Consider the following 8,130-nt stretch of genomic DNA (forward strand, 5'->3'; position numbering starts at 1 on the left):
TTCTTTGATATGTGTTTTTTTAAGCAAGAAAATAAAAAGATATGCAAGAGTGCAAAGAGTATGCAGTGTAAACAATTCAAGTTAACTTATGCAAAAGTAGGAAAGAAATGTTGAAATGTCAAACAGACAGACGGACAAAATGACAAATGATGTCCAGTGACTTGCAAAGTTGAATCCCTATCTACTCAAAATATAATTTTTCTCACACACACACACACACACACACACACACACACACACACACACACGCACACACACACACACGTGAAGCTAAGTGAAAGATGATGACGCCTCTTATCCAAAGCAACAGCCACTTCAGCTTGGTTTCCAACTAAATGCTTTTATTTGGGGGTCTCAATCCACTTTTTGCTACAGTATGGTATAAGCATGCCATTTACCTTTATCCAGATAATGGCCCCTACTGGATAAAAACATGTCAGTGCTAATAAGCTTTGTTTGGCTATCACACAGCGAGCATGATTTATCATCGATATGACTTCTAGAGGGTGTCATTGCTGTCTTAGCCCTCTCTGCTAATGTTGATCAGTGGCACTACTGGAGCCAGAGGGTGTGCTAGTCACTTTGTTACTAGGTCACTGAGCCTTTCACACAACACATGCACAGTGTCACAATGCATACTAACCTAATATTTACTGTAATCATCCATTGTGCATAACCCAAGGGAATAACAATTGTTAAAAGGGCCATAAAACACCAGAAATGTCAGAAGTCATCAGTAAAAGTGTAAAGACTGGACCATATGGTGACAAAGTCCTCTCTTGGTGATAAGATTTCAGTATTTTGATAGAGAGAGAGATATAGAGAGAGGCAGTTTGAATCTATTCTCGGCAGTTGTATTTGTGAACTGGGTCTTCTCTGAAACCAAATGCCACCAGTTTGCTTTCACTTTTACTTCTGTGGTGCTAAAACTAGTTTGCAGGTGGCATTACAGCATCTGATACAATATCAGTTTTTGGTAAAGCAGTATTTCTTTCTCTAGTAAGTAGGTTCATTGGGAATTTGTTTTACACAATCCCCTGGCTTTTAACTGTAGTATTTTACTTCCCTACTTCCTCTTTTCCTATGATTCATTGTTCGTCTGGTTCCCCCAATCTATATATACACAAACACACCCTTTTCCCTATTTACACACAAACATCAAACAGAACAGATGAGGAAAAGCAGCTGTGTGTGTTTGTGTTTGTGTTTGTGTTTGTGTGTGTTTGTGTTTGTGTGTGTGGGGGGGAATTGAGAAGAAGTGTGACTCATGTTCCCAACTTTACATAAGACATAAAGATATAAACTGTCAACCATCTCAGTCGCTATCAGACTGGATTGATGTCATTTTCCAAAGACATCTCCACACATCGCTACAACGTCTCTTTCTATGCTAGTTTGTAGCTTTTTTGAAGACACTCCAGGTCTTCTTTTGTTACTCTCTGGTTTCCCCCTGGTTGTGTATTGACCCAGTTACAGTGAAACAAAAAGCTGAGGGGGACCTACTTGGTCTTGTGACATACATGAACCAAAAACATCTTGATCCTGCAGATTTGTTCCCAGCAAGGGTGGGAATATATCGAACCGTTACACTTACTGTAAATGACTAACTGAGCACAAAGGGTTAATACTTTTACTTACTTTTTAACCAAAGCTTTTGTTTTGATTAAAGTGTTATTTTGTAAAATTACAATACCGATAGGCTCAAAATAAGTCCCGGACATCTGGCTTTACTTCATTTAATTGTACAATTTAATTGTACAATTGGAGATTGAACATCTCCATTTATACTAAATGGGACTTGGATATATATATTTTTTAAATGACTAAACTCTCATTATGTTCTATGACAACATGTTTCTTTTAAAATAGAAATAATTCAATTGTTTTCTTACACAGGAACAGATGACTACATAAAACACTCTTACCCAGCTTGATACACTCAGAGGTTTTGCTGCCACTGCCTTACTTGGTCTGATATAGGTCATGGTGGCTAATGTTAGCTATTGTTAAATGTACGTTTTAGGTAGATACTAGTGACATTATTGAGTCTACTTTTTCTCTACTTGTGCATTAGTTATTATCCTGTTATTGTCTTTTGACCACAGTGGCCTTTATTCAGCAAAAGTTAGGCTTTAAATATAACGGGAACCAAACAAAGTGTTTGGGAAAACATCCATCATTTATCACTCATGCTGTCTTGTTGCTGTATTGATTTGTGGATTCAAAAGGTTCAATATGTCACAAATTACTAAAAAGAAATCTACAGAATACAAATTCAAAGAGAAAGAAGTGACCTATACATTTTTGTATGCATATACAGCATATGTGTCTGTATATTGGCCCAGTGTGTAGGTGGACTTAAATAACACAATGTACAAATGTTCCACAAGCAAAAGTCCTGTAATAAAAATGTGACTTAATCAAAATGAAAGGAGGTGGTTAGGATCTGTAATGGTTCTCTCAGCCTTATTCTTGCAGCGCCTGGTGTAAATATCCATTAGGCTATAGTATGTTAGTTTAGATCAAATACATAAAAAACACAGTGTGTGTGTTTGACAGACCTGGAGGCATTTTTAGAGTTTTAGTCTTTTGGAGTCCAAAGCCTGTTCATCCAAACATGAAGGACAATTATCTTCTTTGAGAGCCAGAGGCAGTGTTGTGGCCACTAGGCAAAGGATCCTGCTGGGAGGTTTCAGCATCGATGGGTTTCAGCATCACTGAGAAGCTGCTCATAATATCTTTATAATATCATCATAGCTCATTTAAATGTAAACTCATCATCTTATCTCATTTGTGTGTAAACTCTTAATCTGCAAAGTAAGTACTAAGCTAACTTTAGCTGACAGATAAATGAAGTGGAGTGAAAGTAATGTAAAGCTTGTCAGTACCAAAAAAATTCTTGAGTAGCCCAACTGAGTAAATGTACTTTCCTTTTCTTTTTGAGGCGTTTGGTAATTTTACAGTTTAAAATGTACACCAGGGCGCCAGCTACTGGACATCAATGTAACATTTTGTGACACTGTAATTGGAATTGCTGATTAGACACAAATGTCAATCATCTATGTGATGCACATTCACGTTTATTAAAAACAAACATTTAAACGTATCAAACAGTAGTAACAGTGCACAATACTGAGGGCTGATCTAGCATTTTTAGTTACAGGGATTTCCAGAACGTGGATGCTACACCTCTTAAAAACCTGATCCATTGGGAAATGGTGGTGGAGCGCATTGCAACAGTTCTCTTAGGTATAATGGATATGAGAATCTGTAATTGTGTCCATCATGTTGTCAGTATTGGCAGTCTGCAGAAGTCTGTCAATCTTTGTGCATTTTTTTAGAGTCTGGTATGTTCAATCCTTGAATGTTTTCTTTCTCCCTGTCTTGTGACATCGGCATTGTGAGTCAGGCTGGTCCAGTGGCTGAATGTGCATTTAGTACTGCAAAGTATAATTCTAGGATACTTGTACCTTGAGTGTTTACTTGAATATTTCCATTTTTATTCTACTTCACAGGCCTACTTCTGTTTTCCTTCATTTAAAGGGAAATATTGTCCTTTTAACTCAACTACAATTGGCATAGTTACTTAATTTACTGATTAAGATTTCACATCAAGAAACTCATGGTCATTAATAAAGATAAAATGTGATGCATTGTTTTAGCCTGTCATATGTAAAATTATCCCCACCCTGATCTGATACAACATGTAAAAGTTATTTCCACTACAATTATAATGATCAAGATCAGCAATAATAATACAATAATACTCACAGGGGCCATTTTTCTGAAATGTGACTTTTGTTGATAATACTTCTGTACCATTCCCTATTTGGATGCAAGACTTTTAACTTACTTTAATTCCACTTTTACTAAAGTAAAGAATCCAGACAGTTCCTCTACCACTGGGCAGTGTAACAGTGAGTAAAGAGATCTGTTCCTAAATAAGTTATTTACACATCGCAAGCACCAGGTGGCAGCCTAACATAGTCCACGGTGCTGCAGTGAGGCCGTGGTTGCATTCAAGAATGTGACTCTCCAACTGCTACAATCATGTTAGTATTTCACATAATGTACTCACTACATTTTAACATGTGTTAAGAATGACAAGAACACGTCATCCGTGCAGCCATATGATATAAACCTCATCAGCAAACATTGTAGTAGTGTAAGAAACTTTATTTTTGGCATGAGCATGTCTTTTGTTTATCATGAACTCAGACGTGTAGTTGCTATGTGAATATTAACAACCATCATATGTAAGGTAATGTCAAAGAAAGGTCAGGAACTTAGACTGTTATCATATTTAAATATTTTTTTCTGTAATGCAGGACTTTGCTGAGAAGGAAATGAAACGACAAGTGAGATATAGATCTTTGCTTTGTGAAATGCTGTTAGCAGGTAAAGCTGGCACCCTGCTGATCACACTCTTGTGGTATTTTAGGAAGAGGGGTGTGAGAATATGGTGTGTTACACCCCTGGGGAGCAATACCACTTGTGTGAATTATTCACGTTGCCTTTCTCATCTGCATGGCTTTTCCTTAAGCTCCGGGTGACTAGTTCTAGTTTTACAGATGGTATTTATTTTTTTGATAAGTGAAGAAGGTCAGGGTTAGAGGGTCCCTGTGTCACAGAGGTCGTGGGGAAAAGGAGGACGCCCCCTTGTATAGCACATGGGGACAATTCCACACACAATCCCTGTTAAACCATCCAAATTCCTACACTGCATTGTATCTGGTACTCTTCAGCCGGCTGAGTAGGTGTTGAAGACATGAGGACGATGCCGAGGTTTATCCCAGCCCCCGGCCCCCGCTTTTTACCACCCTCACACATATGCTACTATAACAATAAAGGACAAAAGTGGGTACTTGAAGTTAAGCTGGGAGATGACTTGGGGAGCAGGCTATTGTTGGTGTTAAGCATTGTTACCCCAACAGTGTCCCTGCTGAGGAAAAGATCTCCAAGTTTTAATGATGGAACAGAAGAGAGGAGAGGGAGGAAAAGGGGGGCCTCATCTAAATATTATGGCACCCATTTTTTCATTCTTCTCTTAGGCAGGGATGAAATACTCCCAACAGAGCAGCTTGAGGGTTGGTCCGCTGTTTAATTATGGGATGTGAAGTTACAGGATCTACAGGCTATGATCATTGCTCTGTGGGTGAAACATCTCCAAAATCACATTGGTGAAGCTTAAAGTTAGCTAGAATATCTCTCTTTTTGAACTTATTTTAGATTTAGAAAGCTATCCAATTTATCTTGATATGAATGATGCACGCATTAGCATTTTTTCATGTTTCATTTATTTAACCAGGTAAAAATCTCACTACAATTAAAATGTCTTTTTCAAGAGAGACCTAGACAAGAAGGCAACATTAAAAAAATATATTACAACATTATATGCAAATGGCATGAACAGGCTTAGACAACTGTCACAAGTTACAAAAGAATGTAGACAATGTCCTGTTAACAAATCTAAACTAATTTAAAAAACATTAACTCAGTCCTAAGTCAAGACTGGTAAGTCCTAAATTAAGTCCAAGTCCTTAACTTTGTGTTTCAATTGAGATTGAAAGATTAAGAAAATAAAAATGTAATTATTTTGTAAATTCATGGCAACTAGTCAGACTTTATCTGCTAAAAGAGATCTTGCAATAAGATCAAAACCAACTGTATGGACTGTTTTGTCAACTGCTGTTTCCAAGCTCATAAAAAACTTTAACTCATCAAAACATAAACAAGAAGGCCTGAAAGTGTTCACAAAAATGGAAATTCACACAACTGCAATATCATGGCAAGTAGGTAAAGGAAAAAAGTGTGATATGATCAAACAGCTTAAATTTGATTAATCAAATCCTAAACAAGTCCTTTTGTGTGTCTGCTAGTGTAAATGCACCTTTCACTCCTGGTCGTGCAACGTGATTGACTCAAAGTAGATTTGTTTTCACAAAAATGGAGCTCTGGTTCCCCTGCACATTTAAAACATAAAAAAACACATTTTTGTTCTTGTTTTTTCGGCCCTGGGCAGGATATTAAGTAATTCTAAGTCAACCACCAGATTTGTGACTAAACTCTCTCTTGTGTGTCTGCTACGATGTTGATTGATACTGCCTTTAGTTAACTTCAACCATGCACCACACATGAAGAGGCCCCACAACCAGGGGAATGACCTCAGGCCTGTCTTTGACAACAGATGCCAATCACTAATCAGTGTCATGAATTTGGCTTGAAAATGACATGGGATACTGTTTTTTTCTTTTCTTTGTCCACTGAGATGCTTAATCAAGGAGAAGGTGTGGATGCTATAGACCCAACGGATCAATATGTTAGAAAGAAGGAGGTCTAGGGCCATGGGTGGTGTATGACTTTGACCTGGTGGTGTCTGCTCATGAGACGTTGAAGAACTTTGACCTTTTGCGATAAAGCACTTGTTCACGCCAGACAATAAATAGACAAATCATTGGTCTACTTAATACTAAACTTATTCAATGTTATAGGTCATTGAGTGCATATGGATTTGACAAGGGTGGTCTTTTCTTTCTCATATTGTGGCCTGTAAACAAGAATTTAAGACCCAATAGAGTGGTGTTGGTTTAAGGCATTAGCTTAGTTGCTTTTTCAAACTGTAAAGAAGATAACTCACTTCACCACCATCTGCAGACAGCTGAGTCGCCACTGTTTGCGTACTCGTGCTGTTTTGTGTTAAAATGCCGGTCACTTAAAGATGCACTCCACCCTTTCACATTAGAAATCTTTTGTAGCTTAGAATCAAATACACATAGATACTGAATATGGAAACGAGGAGAACTATCTGCATTGAATTCCTATCTATTGTAATACAAATTAGATTCATACTATGAATCTACAGCTTTTTACACCAATGCAACTTCAAGAAACTCTCTAAAGCTGCTTTGTCTTCCTTTCCAAATTGGTAGTTATCACTAAGAATTTACACATTAAAAAAGAGCTGTTGGAGAACGTGGGATTGGATGGATTCTAAGGTCTGATAATTTTAACAGGGGTGAGGAAAAGATCATCTTCAAACTAATGTTAAGCCTCAAGGGCGAGACATGTTAGCTTTCTCTATCCTGATGAGCATATTGTAGTCATGAGAGATAAGCAGAGGTGGTCTTTATAATAATAATAATAATAATAATAATAATGTATCCTTTATTAGTCCCACAAGGGGAAATTACAATTTACACTCTGTTGTTATTACACACATTACACACAGGCCTGAATTACACACACATGCTCAGTACCTATACATGCACTAAATAGAGAGATGTCAGAGTGCTTGGTGCTTGCTAGTTTCTCCATGTTTTGCTCTCAGATGTTTACATCTGAAATCCTTGACCGGCCAGGCCAGCCGAGTCGCCAGGAAGTTAGCAATAGGCCAAGGGGGCAAGAGACTGGAAAGTTGATTCCCCAAATTCTGCTGGGATGCAGTGGAGCAGTAGGAGATGGATCCTTAACTTGGATAAGAATCAGCTATACAAATACTCATTGGGCAGAAAAATGGCCCCGGAGAACATTTTATTATTTTACTCTGGTCATTATTTTTTCAATACTTGATAAAGACAAACAGAAAATCCTCACATTTGGGAAGCTAAAGAAAGGACCTCTTGGAGGTTTTTGATTGAAAAGTGACTTATGGTTGCTGATTGATTTTGTATTTGGTTAATACAGAAATTGTTTCGGCTCTGTATCTTGTTATTGCATCGTTATCAGTGATGCAGTAATGGGACAGAGCTCTTTGACTGCTGAAGGAGGTCCAAGTGGAACTGAATGTTACTTTATACTCCACTGAGTAATTTACTTTATAACAATGCCTCATATTTAGTAAAATGATATTAAGTTGATCCTTGACTGTAAATTCATAGAATTTAAAGCGACTGTCAATTAAAGTTGTCAAACTAAATGCAGTGAAGTAAAAAGTGCAATATTCTTCCCTTAAATAATGGTAAAAAATACTACTATTTTTATTCCTAACTTGTATATTTTAAACATTTGTTTTTGTATTTTATAATATTTATTAGTTAATGTATATTGTATCCTATTATTTAATGTACATTGTGTATGTGTGCCTGATATGGAATTAAAATCTATCAATCTATCTATCTATCTATCTATCTA

The 8,130-nt window shown here is 37.1% G+C and overlaps 1 protein-coding gene across 1 annotated transcript in view; it reads right to left on the bottom strand.

The window, feature by feature from the left end:
• The window catches only part of LOC116670158 (sodium-dependent lysophosphatidylcholine symporter 1-B), a 223,924-nt gene that overhangs the window by 14,643 nt on the left and 201,151 nt on the right, over positions 1 to 8,130 (bottom strand). The gene's annotated exons all lie outside the window — the stretch shown is intronic.

The sequence above is a fragment of the Etheostoma spectabile genome, chromosome 20 (assembly GCF_008692095.1).
Source record: "Etheostoma spectabile isolate EspeVRDwgs_2016 chromosome 20, UIUC_Espe_1.0, whole genome shotgun sequence".
NCBI classification, from domain to species: domain Eukaryota; kingdom Metazoa; phylum Chordata; class Actinopteri; order Perciformes; family Percidae; genus Etheostoma; species Etheostoma spectabile.